The following is a 20,469-nucleotide window of genomic DNA, read 5'->3' as shown; positions in this document are numbered from 1 at the left end:
TATGTATTTGATAGCCATGAATGGTAGGAATGCGCTGAGCTTGATATTGCAATGGAGGTTTCAATAATTATTTACATACTTGTTGTCTGGGTTGTGTTTAATGGATGCTTTGACCAGAAAACTGTTTACACTACACGGCTGATTGTGGCCGTGGGACGCTACCGTGGCGCCACGGCATTTGCGTACGGCTGTCCCACGGCCGCCTTTAACTACAGGCCGCGGCCATCGAACTGGCAACGTCGCAAGTGGTGCTGTGTCACGTGACTGTGTTGTTTACGTTTTGTTTGGATTGGAAGCAGCCGACGCCGACACGCACTTCTTTTAATATTTACACACTTTGCACTTGCAGAGTTGCAGACAAGTAAGTTAACAAGTTAAGTACAGTTGTATAATCAAGTAGTCTATTGTTGTTCAACTTAATATTAATGATATATGTACAGTAAATTATTTTCACAAAATATGCTAAGTTAATTATTATTTCTCTATATCATTTGACGAATCGAGTTTTATCAGCAACAATACGTAAGTTTGATTTTGGTAACAAAAACTAAAAACTACAGATTAAAGAACCAGCTTCAAGAACATTGCTCAGCTTAAAGAACATCTTACTTGTAGATCATGCTTGTACCTACATTGACATAGCCTGTAACAATGTTGTTGTTGATTGGCCAAATAAATTCATTGTATTCAGCTTAGATTTCAGTTCTTATCTTAATGTCAAATTGCCCATGTATTTATTAACTTATTAAGTAACTTAAGCCTATTTTGTAGTTTGGTCTAGGCATTGTCTCTATGAATATAGCCAACATAAATCTGAAAGTAACAAACATAAATTGCGTCAATTAATCCCTTCATAAAGTTGAACGCAGATAAATTTAAATGTATTTTTTCAAGTAATTGTTACACCACGAATAATTGAACAACAAAATGACCCTCACGAAAGTATTCGTGCTACTGACCTATTATCTTCTTAACTTTATAGCATTAACATAGACATTAAGTTTATGATCCACACCGCGTCTGTTCGTTTAAAGCCTATCATTGGCCTGTTCCTGTTCTAAGTTAATTTAGTACTGTATTCGTGGGTTAGACATAGCCTATAGAAGCATTACATAGTTAGTTTCTCTAAATTTTTGTCCAGACAAGGTAGTATCAGAGAGTGCCTAGGCTAAGCTTCACTGTGGACATCTTACTGATAACCTATTTAGTCTACCATGATCATTTAATGCTTAGGGAATTAAGTTAACTGGCACCATAACCCAGTAACAAAAATTCAGTTTTAGCTATTGGTTAGTGACGGACTTAAATAACTTACGTATAACTAAAATGGCTATTTGCAAGACTAAATTAAGACTCACTTGTGAAGCCTGAATTGTATTTCTTCGACTCTAGGTACCGGTAGGTTATAAGTTAGCAAATATTTTAGTAAGTTATAGTCTATGTAACTAGTATGGTATTGTCAAAGATGGACGTGAAACATGGCTGATCTTTTGCCAGTTTCATGTTGATTTTTTTAATATACGGATTTGCATTTTGTCCATCTTTTATGCTAACTTACATTTCCGTTATTTAACTTAAGGTCACTTCAAAGTGACAACTACAATAATTTTTCATTGTTCAGTATCAACAGTCTTATAGAGTCTGTGGCTCAGTTGGTAGAATCCGGACTTCGGGCCCAAGGCAGCGATGTCGTGGGTCCGGATCCTGGTTACTGCCACTAAAATTTATCAGTTCAGTTCACCGTCGTACTGTACCGGTTCACCCCTTGCTTTGCTAGATACTTTCCACATCCAGATCTGTAGTCTTTGTGGATAAAAGAGGCCGCCAACCTCTTAAAAAAGAAATAATAAAAATAAAATATAAAGTAGCCTACCGTAAATATAAGCTTTTCTGTACAGCCTACGCATAACTTAAATGGAAAACTGTTGTCTGCTACATATATAATCTTTGGGTTTAAACAAATGCAACCAAGTGCCAGTAATAAATTACCATGGCTCCATTTTAGTGTAACTCTCTCATATGTATTCCAGGTTGAATTGCTGAAGGACATCCAACAGTAGGCCTATGTCTACTAGGAGGATGGTGGTTGACCTGCTCGCCACAAAGTTTTTTTTTCATTGGGGGACCGAGCAAGGCAGATTTTAGAAAGGCTAAACCAAACAAGTGCATCTGTTGGTAAGTTTTAATGTAGGATAATTCAATCTTAACCTAAATGGCTTTGCCAATTATTGTTATCAGCCTTAAAGTCAAAGTCAAAGTCCTTTATTCAACCAGATTAACAATACATTGCATTGGCCAAGTCAAGAGATTATATTTTTATGAAATTAATTAACTACTAAATATGTTATATACAAATTGTTTTCTTTTATGTTTAATAAGGTTAAAGACTACCAGGAAATTCCCGCACGCTGTAGCAGACCTTATTTATCAACATGGACTTAACTAATTTCCTGAATTTTCTGATGTCCTGTTCGGCTTTCAAAGGGAGAGGGAGGTCATTAAAAAGTTTTACTGCATTGAAGTGGAAATTTTTCTGAAAGAAAGTGGTTGAGTGTCGAGGTACTGAAAGATTGAAATTGTTGCGGAGACGATAACTATGGATACTTGGAGAGCTATATGATGATTGGTTTTTCTTGATAAATGATAATGTTTCTAAAATGTAAATGGAAGGGAAAGTTAGAACTTTATGTGATCTGAAGACATCTCTGCAGGATTGACGACGGTGAAGGGAAAAAACAGTTCGGAGAGCCTTTTTTTGAAGCCTGAATATGAACTGAGTCCTTTGGCTTTCACACCCGCAGTCAGGTACAGCATATGTCAGATAAGGATAAACTAGTCCATAGTAGGCTGTCAAGAGGACCTCACACGAAACAGTATGTTTAAGAGTGCGGAGCATGAAAATCCCAACAGATATCTTGTTTGAAACGTGATCGATATGCTTGTGAAATTTGAGGTTCTCGTCTAGAATTAAACCAAGGAACTTTACATCTGGGGAGGGGGAAATAGTGGTATCATCAAGAAGAACATGTATGTCCGTGGATGTGCGATGCTGAGCAATGCTAAATTGAAGGAGTGTGGTTTTTTTGGCATTTAAGATTAGTTCATTATCCTCACACCACTGAAGCATGCAGTTGGATTCAAGAAATAAGGCCTGAATACTGGGATTTGAAATGGTGATAGAAGTGTCATCGGCAAAAAGGCATATGTTTGCAAGATTCAAGCTGGATGGAACATCATTTATGAAGATAAGGAAGAGAATCTGACCCAAGACGGAACCCTGGGGCACACCTCTCCTGACTGGGACTTCTGAAGAGGAATGGTTCTGCAAGTAGCCACTTTTATTTACAGCTGGTATCATAACAAACTGTCGCCTGTCTTTCAGGTACAAAGAAAACCAAGCATGAGCTACTCCTCTAATGCCCAGATCATTCATTTTTCTCAACAGTATATCATGGTTCACGAGGTCAAAAGCTTTGCTAAAATCAAAGAACATCCCTGCTACTTTCTGACGTGAATCCATATCCCTCACCACTCTGGGATATGACCAGACTGGGACGGGTGGCGTCGTCCTGTAATCCAGCTACTAGGAGGTCACGAATTGTGGATATTTATAGGGATGCACTGTGGATGCGATGCTCACTGGTGTGGATTAACGTCCGCACTAGTGAGTACTACGACTATCCGCAGTACTATCCTGATAATTAGACCAATTCGTAAATTACAAGGAAAAATGTGGTTCGGATTCCACTATAAACTGTAGGTCCCTTAGTTGCCATTAGCTGTATGGGCTATTAATTAACAGCTGTGTCTAAGGAACATGTCGGCCTTAGTCACTAACAAGACTACAAGATCGCGCCACTCATCCTACACTCATCCTTCACTCATATTTGGGTTAAAATACGCACATAGTGGCGTCCCCATCTTAAATAATTGATAATTGATACTCTGTTTATGAGACCAACCATGGCACTGGTTGTCGATCTGTTTTTTACAAATCCGTGCTGGTTTTCATATAGGATGTTTTGGGACTCTAGGAAACTCCATAATCTATTAACCATTGCTTTCTCAAATACTTTACTAAAGGTTTATATTAAACTAATAGGCCTGTAGTTATTGCAGCTGGTTTTGTCCCCTTTCTTGAAAACGGGTCTTACCATTGACAGTTTTAGATTGGAAGGGAATTTTCCCTCAACGAAGGAGCAGTTAATCATGTGACAGAGTGGTGATGAGATCAGACCTGAAATGGTTTTCAGTAGTTTCGGAGATATTTCATCAACTCCTGAGGATCTTTTATTCTTTAGCTCACTGATAATGCTTTTGATTTCTTCTTCAGTCACTGGTTTCAAGAAAAATGACGATATTATATTTCTATTGTTTAAATTGCAGGAGTTAGGAGGATTTCTCGCACCTTTGTTTTTATAGCTACCAACTTCAGCAAAAAAACTGTTAAATCTGTTGCACACTTCATTGGGATTAGTAATGGTTACACCACCACTGTCATCCTTAATACAAATACTATCCATTGCCGTCTTTTTTCTTGGTCTGTTTTCATTTATTACTTTCCAAATACCTTTAGTTTTACTGTCTGATTCTTCAATCTCGGCAATTACCATTTTCGTCTTTAATTCTCTAATTAGTTTTCTATATTCATTTTTTAATCTCAGATAGTATTGTCTTAGAACGTTATCAGAGTTGAGGTGCTTTGTCTTCTCATAGTATACAAGACATTGTTCTTTTAGCTTTAAAAGTTCAGCTGAAAACGAAATTCGTCTTTTGTTTTTTGAATCGAGCTTTTTAATTCTTTTTGGAAATGCAATGTCAAAATGATACCTTAATGTACTATTGAAAGCATTAAACTTACTATCAATATTCTCAGCTTCGTACGGATCTTAAATGAATGAGTTGATTAAAAAAAAAAAAAAAAAAAAAAAAACTTGTCTGGATGTCAATGTATGTAGTAGAGATCATCTAACTCATTCATATGTTTTACCAGGTTGGATTGCTGAGCAGCATGGGTGAAAGATTTCTACAACAGTACATCTACAGTAGATGTAACTAATAACTAGGAGGATGGTGCTTGAACTAATTGCTACAACATTTTTCCATTCCGAAAAAAATATGGGGACCGAGCAAGGCTAAACCAAAAAAATGCAAATGTTGGTAAGTTTGATGAAATTACATCCGTACCTACATGGCTTTGCCAATTATTGGTATCAGCCTAAATGAAAGAGTGAGTTGAAATGCATAAACTTGTTTGAATTTCGATGTAATAAAGATGCAAACTTGTTTTTTACAATTGTTGGAAACGGAAAAATCAGTTGTTTGATCTGGGTAAGGGTAACTATTATTAACCAATTAAACTAAACATTTTAATAAAAACAAATTTAATTGCATTTTAATTATTTACAGCTTGCAGGCTAATTAAAAGTGTAATTCAAAATGGTTTTTATAAAAAAAAAGGTTTTATTTAGGCCTAATTAATTAGTTAATAATAGCTACTCATATCACTAGTGGTGATCTATTAAACTCATTGCTACATTGTTGTCTAATGTTAAACACAGACTAAACATTCATAATAGCTCAACAGACATAACAGTAAATGATATAGCCTACCTAACTTATATATAATCTATCTATATATATAATGCGTGAAGCCGTATTTTGTTAACGCAACTCCTCCCTTATTTGTGGACCAATTTCAACGTTTAAGGTGTCAAAAGATTCGTCTCAATATGTAGTTTTGCAATAAGGTTTTAGAACGTTAAGATGTCTACTCTTAAGGGCGCGAGACCCTCTCAAAGGTCGGGGTTTCCCCATAAGAAGAACACAGAACAAATTTAAAAACAAAAAACAGCTGTTTATAAAAAGAAACTCATTAGCTTTTTTGAGAGTAAATATTGATATTTTAATATTCAGTAGGTTAAGACCAAGTTAAACAAATCAGTTTTGTTGGAAGAACGGAAAATGCCTGGAGTTCAAAAAGAAATATTGAAAACGGAAGGAGGAGACAATAAGGCATCTTATGCGTATAAGGAGAGTAGAGAAAGAGAGGCCTGTTCTAACAGATACACATCCATATACACATTCACTTGGTGAGATGAATAATATTTGCCAGTTCTGCTATGCAACTTACATTGGAAGTGTAAAAATATACAACGCACATAGTGTTGTCACGATGGTGAAATAAATTTGCCTAATGTCAGATCAAATGAATGCACGTGAGAAATGTTTACTTCTGACACTGACAGATCTCAAAAAATGTTGTACAAACAATAATAATGCCTTGACTGTGATAAGTTTAATTAGTAAGATTATACCAAATCTTATGTTTTTATTGTAAACTTTTGTATTACTCGATCTACTTTATTGAGGAAAAACACAAATGGATTGTTTACTTCTAGTTTATGTTGCCAGTTCTTCGGAAAAACTTATACAAAGTTTTTTTGACTGAATTTTAGTGGCAATATTAGACATAAGTGAAGGAATTAGTGTTTATGTATTCAACGATCGAGTAGTTACAGTCAAGTTTTTTTTATTATTCAGGAGAGGCAAATAATATATACGCTGTTCAAAAAGAGAAAATGAAAATTGCTATCCAAATCTTATAGCTACAAGAGTTATCCAACCTATTTCGACAAATGAATCCATACTTTCAAAACTTTGGGACAGGTAGCCTATTAAGAGAAACCCCAATGAACAACGTGAGAAACCCCAATGACTGGTGCGGGTCATATACTGTGACTAACACACAACACGTTAAAATACGTTAACAAACTATCAATGGTGTTGCTGCTTTAGCCTATTCAAAGCAGATTATGGCTTTCCAGTTGATAACCCAGAGTTTGTGGGTAAAAAATGGATCACATTAAATGGTTGATATCATTTCACTTTTCAGGATTCTCTAGGGAGAAAATTCGTTTGATTAGGGCCATTAGGGGGATGTCTAGGCAACAGTTTCCTTAAATTCTCAATGCTGGAAAAACTTTGTTGCAAAGGTTAGCTCGAATTGAAACAGATCGTTTAGCATTCATTAGAAGTTATCAGTTAAGACTGATAGCAGAAATAATGTAGGTGAACCTTGACGAAACAAATAGAGATATTTAAAATTAGTTTTCTAACAAGTGTTTAAACAACTCTACGATGTAACTATTTATTCAAATTTAAGCATAACGTTTTCCTTGGCGTTATGTTTCATACTATGCGGCTCATTGAGCCGCGCGGGTTCTCTAGTATCTAACAGATTAGCCTACCTGAGACAAATGAGTAACCATTAGCTTCAGTAGAAATAAATTTGGCTTAGTGTGGATTTATATTTTATTATAATGTCATCATGAATATCACCCGAGATCACAGCCGTTATATTATCTACTGTTACTTACTTACGCACTCCTGTGGCCATTTAAACCCTAGGCGGTCTTTGGCCTCGCCAACCATGTGCTTCCAGGATCGTCCATCTTCTGCCAGCTCTAGGTTTGCTCCCATTCTCCTTAGGACTTTTGTAACCTTATTAATCCATTGCATCCTTGGTCTTCCCAATGGTCTCCTATCCTCCATAGTACCTCCTATCACATGCTTTACTATCTCTCTCTCACCTGTCTTTTGAATGTGGCCCAGCTATCTCAACCTTCTACTTGCCACACCCACAATAGGTACCTATCTAGTTCTCTATGAAATTCCTTCAACTCCCTATTTTTTTATTCTCTGGGATTTTTTAGAGAAAGAACAAGTTTATAAACCGTATAAAACTTACGTACCTTATCCCGCGTCAAAGACCCATTATCAAATCCACATCAAACTCGAGAGTCTATAATCCGACAGAGGTCTTCATCAAAATGTATATATACGCGTCGACACATAAAGCTAAAATTTACACATAGATACAAGCACATTTATATACATTTAAAAAGCTATTGGCCGGCCACTTTCGTTCACATACTGGACTAACCGACACAGTTTGTATGGCGGACATGATGGAACTATCCACAGTTCCATCGTGTCCGACAAACAATAACAAATCGACACAGGAACTATGGATTTGATTACAATATTAGGCAGTTTTAGGTTAAATTCCCCCTCCCCTAAAACCCCCTTAGAAATATTGTGGACAAATCCAGGGACGTAACTAGGCTATTCAGCACCCGGGGCAAAAGCCCATTTTGGCGCCCCCCCCCCTCAATTGGACTAAAACTAATTCCATACAAATCTTCTTAAAAAATGTGTGTGTCCATCGGTACAATACATTAATACTATTTATTAGATCTTAAAATGCTTAACATCAAGTTATTGAATACAGTACGGTACAAATTTTCAAAGACAAATACTTCATTTGAAAACGAAATCATTCACGAAAATAATATTGCTAGTAACACGCAAAAAAACAGCACCGCAACCACATTTCGTGTCCTGAACCACTGATATCGAGTAGAACGAAGAATTTTTATTTATTTGCTTATTTATTACATGCACGGCAAACGCCATTATGAACTGATGTCAACTACACTAGTGCTCAATATACGCAGTTAGTCAAGGTCAGACGTGTTGTATATCGATGGGTCAGGCCAGCGAGCGAGCGTCGCCGTGGATGTGTTAGTGTTGTGTCTGTGGTATGTGTGTCTGTGTGTGTGTGTGTGGTGACTGGTGTGAGGGATGGTTGAGCGGAGGGGTAGGTGGTTGCCGAGAGAGGGGTGGAAGTGTTCTGACACCGCGTCGGCGCCGTCCTAGTGACTCTTCGACGACAGACAACGCAGTATGCTCATCCTCATTCTCGCTCCGTACAAGTTCATACGGACCGTTAACATGATTTGTAAACAGTATAATAACAGTCAGATAGTATTCATCATTTCACTTTGTACTTTCTTAGACTTATAAAAAAATATATTGATTTTCTTTTGCAAGACGGATTAAAAATATTTTCAACAATTTTTGTTTGAAGAAATATGTGCCCGTGTTGGCGCCCCCAACAACTGGAGCCCCGCGTGCCCCCCCCCCCCCCCCCCCTAGTTACGTCCCTGGACAAATCCATAGTTCCTGTGTCGGTTTGTCCTGTGCGTGAAGGAATGTGGCCTGCCTATAGCTTTTTAAATGTAAGTTGAATGTTATGTACTCATATCCGTGTGAAAATTTGAACTTTGTGTCGACTCGTGTATATGTACGTTTTGATGAAGACTTCTGTTCCGTCGGATTATAAGCTCTTCAATTTGATGTGGATTTGATAATGGGTCTTTGACCTGAAACTAGTCATCCCCAGACTATTTTCAAGACTGAAAACAGACAGAAGTACGTAACCTTTGTATTATTTTGTACACACAGTCTTGGTGGTAAGAATGTATAAATTTTATTAAGTCAAAATATGATTTTTCTGCTGCCGTGAGTCTGATTTGCATTTCAACATCTTCTCTGTTACTGTTTGTGATAGATATTTAATTATTATCTATCTATATTATCATCTACCATTATACTTTGTTCACAATATTTAGGCAGTTTGAAGGGAAGTTCTACCACTTTTTTGTATTTATTTGATGTAAGTTGCTTGATCAGCTATTTAAGCTATAATTTTAAAGTTAGGGGTCGAGTAGAGGGGATATATTTCTTCCCCTAAAACCGCCTAAATATTGTGAACAAATTAAAGCACAGTGTAATTTTGAAACCTAAAAAATATTTTATCATTGTTGCCCATTACTATGTAGGGTTATCTTATACAGTATCATGGTGTAAATGAATATTTTACAGGGATCTTAGAAATTAAAGAAAAGCCAATTGGCTGATAAGGAGTATTATGTACTGTGATATGGATCAGCTACTGTAAATGCTATACAAGGGTGTCTTGCAACAATATGAACAAAATTTGTCACGATATTCAGCATGTCAAAAGAAACAAAAACGTACTATAACATGTGACCTATCTCATTCCGTTTTCGGTCTATGTTTTTGTATTTGATTTTTACATAAACATTCATGACTCCTTAACTGTTTGAGCTACAACTTTGAAATTCTGTAAAAATGTTCCACTAAGGTTGCAAATATGAATAAATTGAAAATAGATTGTACCTAGATGGTGTGGAGAACTAATAGAGTTTATTAGGTCGACATGATTTTATTAATATTCATTAGATACTTTGGAGTGTAGTTAGTTGTTGTAGTGTTAGCTTGAGAATTAACATTTTAATTTTTTTCAGCCAGATATATATCCAACTAGCTCACTAGCTGTACCCGCGGGCTTTGTCCCGTTTAACTTCACAAGTGAGCTTGTTCGCATGGCTCAATCACGTCCGGGTTGAAGTTCGTTTGCTACGCTCACTCACCTTTGGGTTGCAAATTGGCTGTAGTCATAAATTTAAAAAAATAATAGTGCTGCACCCTGTTGGTGATCCTTGTAACTTTAATGCTATTGAACATCATAGAACAGAACCAACTTGTTTAATTGAAACAGCTGTTAAGAAATTCCTTTTAAATGTGAAAAATCATAAGGTTAACATGTCAAACTCCAGAGCCACTGGGGCGGAGCCCGAATGCTCGATCAGAATAAAAACTACTTAGTTCTCCTATTTAATGCCCAAAGAATCGGTGTACTGAATTTCAGCCTCCTAGTTAAATGGGAAGTGGGAGAATTAGTGATGAGTGAGTGAGCCAGTCAGTCAGTGAGGGCTTTGCCTTTTATATAGGCCTATATCCAATAATTTCTAGTACTGTAATTGTTTATTAATTAATGCTCTATAAATATTTTTTGTTCTTATTTCAGATAATAAAACCTGCCGTTGGAATGGATCAAGTTGATGAGATTCCTTTGTTAAAAGAAGTTTCTTAGTTTGTAAAAGTGATTAACTTTTGAAATTTATGTAAATAAAAATGAGTTTATCAAATAACTTCTAGTTTTTTCTCTAAATTTTTCAGATTTTTAAAATTTATGAACCGTTCTGTTTGATCTATAAAATTTTATAGATCAAACAGAACTAAAACTTAATACCAAGTAAAACAAATAATAGTTTGTGTAATTCAAACTGTACTGACGATAACTTTTTGCTAGTAATATTGTTTACCCTTAGTTTCATGTTTTCAAAACAAAACAGAAAATCACCTAAGTATATTTTATAAACCATGTATTAAAATGGAGCTATTCAGTTACCTAGATTATTTTATGTGATTGTGGAGTTATTTGGACTTTTATACAATACTAGCTGTTGTACCCGTGCTTTGCAACGGGAAGAGAACACGAAATAGAAACATTTTAAACTTTACATCTGTTGATAAAATAGTTACACATAAGCCTTTTAAAACAAAATTTAACCTTTATGGCCTTTATAGGATACAATCACGTCCTGGTTGAAGTTCGTTCGCTCACTTTTAGGTTAGAGCTCGTTCGCTACGCTCACTCACCTTTAGGTTGGAGCTCGTTCGCTGCGCTCACTTGCCTTCGGGTTTGCTCGTTCGCTACGCTCACTTGCCTTCAGGTTAGCTCGTTCACTACGCTAACTCGCCTCCAGGTTGAAGTTCGTTCGCTATGCTCACTCACCTTTTGGTTGCAAATTAGCCGTTGTCATAAATGTAAAAGAAATAATAGTGCTGCACCCTGTTGGTAATCCTTGTAACTTTAATGCTATTGAACATCAAGAACAGAACCAACTTGTTTAATTGAAACAGCTGTTAAGATTCATTAATTCCATTTCTCATAAGGTTAACATGGGAAACTCCAGAGCCACTGGGGCGGAGCCGATTGGACGGATCACGAAATTGATGGTGTATAAACCTATTCCATGACATTCTACACGTATGTACCAAGTTTCGTGGCAATCGGTTCAGCGGTGTCTGAGTTTATCACTGCCAAACAAACAAATATATATATATACAAACATCCTCTTTTATACTTATAGATTATAAACACTTCAACCTAAAAAGTATGGAATATTTTTATAAAAGACTTTTCAATACTTCTAAGCTATATCTTTTGTTTCATAAAGTGTTAATTACTTGAGCCAAGAACTAGATATATATAAAAATACCCCCGCCGCAGCAAACCTGCCGTCTAAGCGAATTTCCATTTGCCTGAATTGATTTTAAATTAAATTTATTTAAATAATAGGTTTAACAAGTACCTAACTTGCTGCTACAAGAAAATTCAATTTAGTAACATGTTTAATATAAATAAAAAATAGACCCATAAACGATTAAGCTGCAACATTTATAAGACTTTTTTTATATCAGTCATGGTTTTCCTGAATAAATGTAAGTTTACATGAAATTCCATCACAATGGAAAAAAAATTAAATCTAAATTGGCAAAAATAAAGTTGAGTTTCTATTTGTTTTTTGATTTTGTTACAAGTAATAATTTTTACTATTTTGTACATAAATAACTTGTAGGAATGATGTGTGACTAGTGGATGTTAGTAAAAAAGCCTCCAAAGGAACGTCAACCTCTCCACCATCTTGGAGGTCACTCAATTTTTTAAGACAGTGGTTCTCAATGAACTTTGTTATTCAGAGATTAATGTTATAATTTAAATTATGAAAATAATGAATTAATAATTAATACCCACAGAATAAATTCAATGTTATTTAAACTTATATGAATTTAGTGAATTAGCTTTGATATTTCTTTGTTATATGACCCTTTTCCTAGCCAATTCTTTTACATTCTTAGCAATGCCTAAAAAATTGTTGCAGTGAACTTATTAATTTGTTATTTAAAACCATTAAGTAATTTTTTAAAGGTAGAAACAAATTTTATATTGAAAAAAAGGAAGTTAAAAAAAAATGTAATTGGATAAGGTAAGTTTGTATATTTTACAGATTTGTTCATTTAAAATTTGTGTATGATGCAAATTACTCTTAAGTGAAGTGTAATGTAATGAGAACCACTGAAGGGAAAGAGGTTCCCACAGCCTTGGTCACACAAACAAGGACTGTGGTATGGAGTAAACCCTTCTACAGAACTGTCTTGAAAAAGACAGTTCACGTAACTGTCTTTCGTAAAGAACAGTTGGGCACGTAGCCTTTTATCACCTCCACCTTGTGAGATGACATTGCCTTAGCGGTTTTTCCAGGAGTTACATATTATTTATATTATAAATTTTAATTTTTTTTTGTTACTGTGTCGAATAGACAAAGCTTATTATAGTAAAATCTGTTTTCAAAATAACAATATTAATAACTTGCAAAAGCTGTAGGCCTATACTTAAAAAAGCTTTTCATTTAAAAATCATAAATGTATTTTAACTTTGTAGTTAGGCTATGATTTTATGTACCGTACATAAATACTTTAATTTTTCAGAGATGAAAACCAATTATTCATAGTTTTTTTTTTACTTAGTCAGTATTGCAATCTTTCTTTTATTTGCATGTGACACAACCTTTTCATTTCTTTTTTTTTTAATAGTTGTTAAGTAAAATGTTGCTCATAGTGACGATAATTTTTCTAATCAATGAGCTATACGAAATGCCACAAGAACATACTTTTTCAAGAAGCTCACCAAGTTCAGCATCTGATTCAATTCTTAGAATGCTAAGTTCTGTAACTATGTTCCGTTGATTTTCATTATTAATTAAAAAGGAGCTTTCAAACTTTTCTGATATAAGGCTTTGCACAACCCCTATTACCTGTCTACAAATCACCATTACTATTTCTGAGGGTACACTAAGACCTCCTCTGTTTATGTCAAAGAAATAATCATCATTGCAATTTCTAGAATTCAATAACTCTGAACATTCTTCGCATTTGATTTTTGAAACAATTTTGTGGACGATGTAGATGATGACAGATTCATCAACTTTATCATATTCATTAAAATCTAATTCTAGAATCTCGTAAAATGAATTTTCAAGTTCAAAATTAGGGTTTGGTAGAACTTGCTGCCGATTAGGTCTACACTCAAGTTCGGTTTCATCATGTTAATTGAGCATTTCTGGTGAAAATGTCACAGGGCCATACCTAGCCGAATGAATACCTAAGACACTTTTGATTCTAATTTTTTTTTCTGCTTCCATTACTTGAATTGTTGAAATATTGTAATTTCCACCTGCTAATTGTCGATACTGTCCAAATCTTGATTCTAAATTGTCTGTCTGGAATTTTCCAAGAAGAATGTACTTAGGTTTTAAAAAACTTAGTGCGTAAATTATTAATTCCCTATACACATTGGTGGTCTGAAAAATGGCGTTATACGTTTCATCAGTCAAACAGCCAGCGGATGAGTTCTTTAAAGAGTTTTCCTTCCATTTGACTAGCCAATCAACAAATCTTTAAAAAAAAACTAACCTATCATCATCTTCGGAATCAAATGGCTTTTGGAGCTTATTTCGTTTCAATACGTGTGTCAAAGGCCGTTTAGTATTAACAATAGTCCACCATGTCAAGATAATTTTAACAAACATTGCACTTCCATTGAGTCCATATTTATTTAAGGAAGCAAGTGTGGATTCGTGGAAAACATTTACAGCCAAGGAAACCTTTTGGCGTTCTAAGGAGTTTGGGTAAACAGTCTTGAACGAAAGCTTGGGTGCAGACCTAACGAGAGAATTGCATTCCATTCTATATATATCCCTTACATCTTTGAATTGTGCTTCTGTAAATTCTTCGAAATTACTGAAATTAGTGCTTGGTACATCATTACAATCAATTAAATCATCATTTGGCCATACTGGAAATACAAATGTTTTGTGTAGATCTTTTTGGTTCAACCAATTATTTCTGATGTTTTTGAGAATGTGAACACTATCATACAATACAAATGTTTTGTAAGGACTTCCCGGTACTTGAAAATAATGTTGACTTGCAGAATTTTTAGTTAGTTCATTAAACATTACACGATTAACACCATTGTTATCACTGACTATACTTAAAACCGTCAGACCACTGTCTTGAATCATATGTATTGCTTGCTTGGTCATTTCTGCTAATTCGGAACCCTTTAACTGTTTAACAGGTATTAGCTTTATCACTTCCTTCATACTTCCAAAAACTGAGTTTACTAAAAAAGCAACAATAGTTTTAGCTAAATTATCCCCATCATTTTGAGCAAAACCGTAAAAATTTCCATTTTTGAAATCCAAACTTTGTTTTACATGAATTTCGTCTATTTGCAAACTTACAATTTTTTCTAAGTTTGAAAAGTTTTTGGATAGGCTCTTTAAAAAGTTTTCATTTCCTTTACTTTGATTGGGGGATATCTGAAATGATGATGATAATTTTTGCAAAAACCTTGGATGAGGAAGAGTCATTATATGATTGAACCTAATTGCATTATAACATTTGACAGACTGCATGTAAATAAGAAAAGAATTTAATATTGTGGCTACAGAGTACCGTGGTTTGTTAAGGAAAATAAGTGAAAATTGATCTATAAGAAAAGTTAGCTTCTTTGAAATCACATCCGCACTATCGTCAGAACTGTTTTCTATTTCCACTTTCAACCTTGTCAAAAGATCTGTTATTTGAGCTATGAGTATTCTTTTATCATCTCTATTCATACCTTGGCTGTAGTCTGTACAAAATTGAATAACTTGTATCAATTGACTCCATTGATATAAATGAGATGTCCTCAAAATTGGTACATCAGCATTTATACTGACTAGGTTATTTTGGATGATGCTGCCATTTATGTGGACTTCAACATCCAGATTATTGTTAATCCTAATACTACTGGTAACTTTAGGTATGTCATTCGCTTGTAACTTATAAACTATACAAATATTGTCATTCATAAACACAGACCAGTCATAAATTCCACAACCCTTTAACTTTCCCACCACTTCCGCTGTAAAATGCTCAAACGATGTTACTTTGTTTTCCTCTTCTAATCTTATTTTTTCTTTTTTTTCTGCATCTTCCTTCCTTTTATTATTTACATTATTTCCTTTCATCTAATGATTTTCTTTTCTTGGTTAGATTTTCACTTACACCTACAAAATTTTGTGAATTTGGAAAAAGCTTTGGCACAGCGTAACTATTAAGAACTGGCCTTTCCCTACGCCTTTCATGCCATTCCCCATTTATGTCTTGGAACTTTTCAGTCAAATTTACATCATCCTCATGAAAATGTTTAATACATACCAAAGAGCTTGCATTGGGTTCCCAATCTGTTCTAGAAATTGCACGAATCCACGCCCTACACAATTCAGGATTCTTCGGGAAAGAAAATGTACTAGTAACTCCTTCATCTTTTACACTGTTTCTATAATTTGATTTGCAACCAGGAACAACACATGTTCGAGGCATCTCAAGATCACTTTATTACTTGCACTTCATAAATAGTGAATAAACATGGTTTCTAATTCACTTTGGTGACTTAATTTTACCCACTTCACTGGTGAAAATACCCAATATAACCCACTTAGCTCAGTGAAGAGTTAGGCCTATATACCGGTATTTATCTATCTTATGGAAGGATTATTTTCAAAATACCTATATGAATAGACCAATTAAATAGATAACATACAAATTTGACAGATATTTATGAATAATAAGTACACGATGATAAGCCTATAGTCCTGAGGATCAAAATCCGGTATCTGCAAGCAACCCTATTGATTCTTCTGTTGGTTAGTATAAAATTAATAACTTAGGCCTATGTATGCCAAAAGCAATAGGGCCTATATGGAGGTTAGGTTAGGTTAGTCAGTTGTTAAGATGTTTCTGGCAGTAACTTAAAATTTGGGTTCTGAAAATATTGCTAAATGTGTCCAAGCTAACTTTTGACGTAAGAAAGTTAAACTAACATAAGTAATTTAAACTAACTAGCATAAGTAAGTTAAAAGTAACCATAATAATCGTCTAAGGCAAACGCACCAATAACTTAGTTGACACTTAAGGTTAAGAATGAAAATGAAACAATAAATTTCTCAAATACGTTATTATGTTAAGTTATTAATTAAATTTATGAAATGATTAACTTACTGATAAATAAATATTAGGCCTAAGTAGAATTTGTACAATCACTTGTACATTAATCTATAAACTCTTTATGTTAGTAATTAAAATCAATTTAAATAAACAAAATCATTTTTAAATATATTAACTTAACACTTAGCAAATGTATCAGTAGGCCTGGTTTACAAATGAATTTGTGAATTTTAAAAGTTATCAATATTTGACATCTAGCATACCAATAGCTGACACCCAGGGCACCAGTAGTTAAAGCCGGGTTTTCCTAGGCGCGTAGTCGGCCAGCGGAGAGAGGAACGCGGAGAGCGGACTCAGCTTGTCTTAGGTAATTTAATGTTACTGTTTTCCTAGCAGCGGAGCGGAATGCCATGTTAATTTCAATTCCGCTCTCCGTTGTCCGCTCTCCGCTGGCCGACTCCGCGTCTAGGAAAACCCAGCTTAACACTGTGATTCTTTTAATTATTTTTATGCAGGCTAGACCTGCACTAACTTATATTTTTGTATAGGCCTAGAAACTAGTCTTCCCTCACAATTAATTGTTTAATTTTATTTTAAGTCTTGCGTTTATACTTAAGTTAATGGCTCAAACTATCTTAAGCTAGGCTGTAAAAAAAAGATTGGCCTTAAATATACCAATCTAAAAATAAACAGCATTATACATAGGCTAGGCCTAAACTTAATTCTACAATTGGCTGTGAGTTAAGTTAAGTAGCCTATGATCCTATAGTTTTGTTTTGCAGCACTAAACTTAGCCACATACAACCCTACTGTCACATCTTCAACGGTCTTCTGTAAGTTAACTTTAGTTTGCTCTTACATAAAGAACAATTTTAACTAATTTAATTACCAAGGAGGTAATTTAATTACGAAGGACGTGACCGAGACTAGCGATGTGTTAGTTAGGTTAACCTAACCTAACCGGCCAAATGAAATAATCGGTACGGTATATCAAATTGGCTAGTCTAGGCCTATAGGCTTATATAGGCTAGATATTTTCCATTTGAATGAGTGTAGGACAGAGACTAAAGTGCAGCCATAAGTTAAAATAAAGGGTTTGGCTTACACACTTAAAGTTGACAGGACATTTCCCAGTAGATGACACGTCAACCTCCGTCAACTAAGCTGAATAACCAAAATATCACATAATATTCCTTAAGTTAATAGCCTAGGCCCAAGATAGTGTTAGGCCTATCACAAACATCTTTAAACCCATCAACTAGTATACTTACCAATACCAAAGCTTGTGTTAGCTTAGCTGTACCAGTAGATGCCAATGACAGGCCTGTAAGCCTAAACGGCTGCACTTTACTTTACGTCCTACACTCATTCGAATGAAAATATTTATTATTCGATAAGTTATATCGTTTGGTCAGTTAGGTAAGGTTAACCTAACCTAACTAACCAAACAATTTATCGAATAAAACAATTGAATAATCGATAGGCTTAATTTCATTTCAATGAATGTAGGACGTAAAGTAAAGTGCAGCCGCCTAAACTATTAACTTAGGCCTACCTAAGTTAGGCATATTACTCTTGTTTCAAAAGTGATTTATAAAACACAAAGACGTTTGTCTTTAACTAATAAATGTTTGATTTGTACAGTAAAGTGTAAACTTAAGTTACTGGCACGGTGTCAACTCAACTAAGTATAAGTAAGTAGGCCTAAGTAAGCTACTACTGGTACTACTGGTACTGGTATAACCTTATCAGAATTTTTGTTTACTAGGCTACTAAGTTAGTGAGCTTTCTGGACGGCCCTGCTAAGCCTACTAACCAACAGAACAGTCACAGTTGCGAGAAGATAAATTATTTTGAGCTTCAATGCTAAACCCGGGCTTAACTTACCTAGTTTTGAAATGAGAATTGTTTTAGAATAGGATAGGCTAGGGCTAGGAGTAGGACATTGGACGGATTGGTCACTGGGCTAGTGGGTTAGGTAGGGCTATAAAAAACGACTCCGGTTTGAATGTAGACATAGATTTTCAATTAAAATTGTTTTGGTTTAGAACACTACATGTTTTATATTAAATATTTTAATATATTTATAATCATACATTTATATTTAAATAAATAATCCGCAAATTACTGAGCTGGTGTCACTTGCTCTCCATGTTATCTTATGATGATGGGACTTCCGGGGCTGGACAGCACCACTTGCGACGTTGCCAATTCTACAAGGCCGCGGCCTGTAGTTAAAGGCGGCCGTGGCTGTCCATTGGCGTGGCGACCACGCCTGTTATTGACGTGGCCCCACGACAGTGTAAACCCAGTTTAAAGTTACACAGGTCATCACACACCATTCTACACTCATCCTTCGCTCATATTTGGGTTAAAATACGCACCTAGGTGGCGTCCCCATCTCAATGATTGATTGAGCGGAGCGAGCGAAGCTCTTATACGTCGACTCTTATGCATTTCGTAATACGCAAACTCCTCCTAGACGGCTGAATCAATCGTTTTCAAATTTTGCATGGTGATAAAGACCATATCGGTGAGTGCCAACATCTATATGGCGTTAAAAAAGTCTCTCAGGAATCCGCCCCCCTGGGTCTCAAAGTTTCAATGTAATCCTTATGGAATCAATATTTGACACATAAACAACGACATATGATCAGCTGTTGACTTTTGAATGCAGTAGATAAAGAAATAGCTGAAAGCATTATTCCACATATATTAGAACAGAAACGGTATGGATCATAAATTTAATCAAATGACGACACTAGCTTGAGGTTCGTGACGTATGAAGTGGTGAAGAAAGAAGTAAAGGCGAGCAGTCTAGAGTGTGTAAACTGTTTATGACGATTAGATTAAGGTATCTGCATTCCTAAAATTCTATGGTAAGGGAGGAAAACAGGTCCACGACGTAGGAAGTGGTGAAGGAAGTAGTAAAGGCGAGCAGTCTGGAGTGTGTAAACTGTTTATGGCGATTAGATTAAGGTATCTGCATTCCTAAAAGTCTATGGGAAGGGAGGAAAACAGGTCCGCGACGTAGGAAGTGGTGAAGGAAGTAGTAAAGGTGAGCAGTCTGGAGTGTAGAAACTGTTTATGACGATTAGATTAAGGTATCTGCATTCCTAAAATTCTATGGGAAGGGAGGAAAACAGGTCTGCGACGTAGGAATTGGTGAAGGAAGTAGTAAAGGCGAGCAGTCTGGAGTGTGGAAACTGTTTATGACGATTAGATCAAGGTATCTGCATTCCTAAAATTCTATGGGAAGGGAGGAAAACAGGTCCGCGACGTAGGAAGTGGTGAAGGAAGTAGTAAAGGCGAGCATTCTGGAGTGTGGACACTGTTTATGACGATTAGATTAAGGTATCTGTATTCCTAAAATTCTATGGGAAGGGAGGAAAACAGGTCCGCGACGTAGAAAGTGGCAAAGGAAGTAGTAAAGGCAAGCAGTCCGGACTGTGGGAACTGTTTGTGACAATTAGATTAAGGTATCCGCAATCCTAAAATGCTTGGGAAGAAAGGAAAACAGGTCCGCGACGTAGGAAGTGGTGAAAAAAGTAGTCAAGGCAAGCTGTCCGGAGTGTAGGAACTGTTTATGACGATTAGATTAAGGTATCTGCAATCCTTAAATGCTACGGAAAGGGA

General features: G+C 35.5%; 1 long non-coding RNA gene across 3 annotated transcripts; it reads left to right on the top strand.

Moving 5' to 3' along the window:
- The first annotated feature begins 202 nt into the window (after nt 1–202).
- LOC128986892 (uncharacterized) lies at nt 203–10,862 on the top strand. Of its 3 annotated transcripts, none has more exons than XR_008490168.1 (4): nt 203–373; nt 2,031–2,175; nt 4,994–5,160; nt 10,739–10,862. It is a non-coding gene; the product is annotated as an uncharacterized LOC128986892 (long non-coding RNA). The 3 variants fall into 3 exon arrangements; XR_008490166.1 differs by having other exon boundaries at nt 204–361; XR_008490167.1 differs by lacking the exon at nt 203–373 and adding an exon at nt 406–522.
- Nucleotides 10,863–20,469: the final 9,607 nt, after the last annotated feature.

The sequence above is a fragment of the Macrosteles quadrilineatus genome, unplaced genomic scaffold (assembly GCF_028750875.1).
Source record: "Macrosteles quadrilineatus isolate MER2022 unplaced genomic scaffold, UCM_ALF_1.0 Scaffold_2__2_contigs__length_208266976, whole genome shotgun sequence".
NCBI lineage: Eukaryota > Metazoa > Arthropoda > Insecta > Hemiptera > Cicadellidae > Macrosteles > Macrosteles quadrilineatus.
The sequence above is the reverse complement of the archived record's forward strand: the minus strand, read 5'-3'. Positions and strand labels throughout refer to the sequence as shown.